We start from the raw sequence: 1,970 nt of genomic DNA on the forward strand, positions 1-1,970 counted from the left end.
TTGCACAATTTGAGTCATCCCTCACTTCTTTATATTTTGCTTTCAGGAAGTCAGAATCTTTAAAAAGCTTTTAAAGTTCTCAAATTGACTTGCATCATCCATCAGCTGATCATCTACTACTGTACCGTCAACTGACAGCTGTTTGAAAATGTCTTTAGTGCTGATAAAAAAAGTTTTCATGTCTCAAACAGTGTTATCTTTGGTATTTTTAATTGAAAATACATAGTAATAGAAACAAGACGTGCTTCAATAACAAGCTGCTGGTAAAAATCCAGTTAAGAGGTTTTATTGTCAAAGTGACTGTTATTGGTAGGCCCAAGTCTTCTCCATCCTTGGGTTCAATAATGCTTTTCCAAGCACATCAGAATGATCAGAAACTCCTTTTCTACATCACACCCATCATTTCCCTTGCTTTGTGGGAAAAAGCTCACGGGGAAAGAACAACGACAAAAAAAAAAAATCAACATTAAATTTTTACGAAACACGAATATGTCAAAAACAAAACAAAACAAACAAAAAAATCAAAGGAAAGACACAAAACCAAAAATAATTGACACAAAATTTGGACAAATTTAAAGACAAACAAAAGAAAATTAATCCAAAATGCAAGAAAAATACAAAAACACGATAAAACCCATGCAAATCTAGAGAATACTTGCAGGCTAAGAAAACACACAGGACACTGAGAACAAAGACATTTTTTTAAACAACAGGCAGCATTATCAGCACAGGGAGTATTATTGACTTTAACAACGGTTTAATTCCCTTCAGCACACCGCTAAACAACAGCAGCGAGCCGGCATGAACAACAGCTGGGCCTCCCCTGAAAGGTATCCATTCATCATTAATACACCTGAGCACTTCCTGCTACGACTTCCACCGAAAACGTGTGGCGAGACATAAGACAGGGGAGATATTAATAAGAACAGAGTCAACGCTCTTCAAAGGAGGAAAACAAAAACAGAAAGAAGAAACAAACAGAAACAGTATAAGGAAAGCTAAAGTCATGACAAAAAGTGTGACTGAAAGAGCAACATATCCGATATCCTGACACATTTCAACATGTATAAACTGAACAGCAACACATTTAAAACTAAAGAAATCAAATTTCCTGCAAAAATGCCGTGTGAATCCTTATTGCTAAAGAATTTGCTGAAAAACAGCTGAAATGAGTTTCCTCCGCAGGAGTTCAGTTATCTGTGAGAGACTCTGAGTAGAGCCGCTGCTCCTCCACATCGAGAGGAGCCAGTTGAGGTGGTTCAGGCATCTGGTAAGTCCAACTGGGAGGAGACACCGAGGAAGACCCAGGACACGCTGGAGAGACTACGTCTCTCGGTTGGCCTGGGAACACCTTGGAATCCTCCCAGAAGAGGTGACTGTGGAAAGAGATGTCTGGACCTCCCTGCTCAAGCTGCTGCCCCCGCGACCCAACTTCAGAATAAGTGGAAGATAATGGATGGATGGATGGAAGCTGGGTTAAGTGGACACATTTAAAATCTAGGGATTATGACACCATAATAAGGCCCGCTCACATTTGAGTCCGTTAGAAGGATCTCGCTCAACGAGCCACTAAAAACCTAGAACACGCCTGCATCAAAGACCCGCTGAGGGTAGTTTCCAAGACTGAAAACTAGTTGCTTGCCACCTTCATGGCTTCTCGCACACAGACAGAAATTCTAGCCAGCCTTGCAAACACACATGTAAACACACACACACTAGTATGCAGCCTTTTCATGCCAACAGATGACAGAGTGAATTGAGAAAATGCCAAAATGCTGAGTACTGAGGGAGAGAGAGTGTTCACGGCTGAAAAATCTCCTATGTCAGACTGCAGAGCTGGCAAAAAATGGCAAGTATTGTTGAGGACACACACACACACCGACTCCGCTAGTGCGGTGCAAAAATGAGAGGAAGGCTGCATCAACACACACACACACACACACACACACACACACACACACACACACACA

This window comes from Nematolebias whitei, chromosome 22, assembly GCF_014905685.2.
Source record: "Nematolebias whitei isolate Nwh7 chromosome 22, NemWhi1, whole genome shotgun sequence".
In the NCBI taxonomy this organism is placed as follows: Eukaryota; Metazoa; Chordata; class Actinopteri; order Cyprinodontiformes; family Rivulidae; genus Nematolebias; species Nematolebias whitei.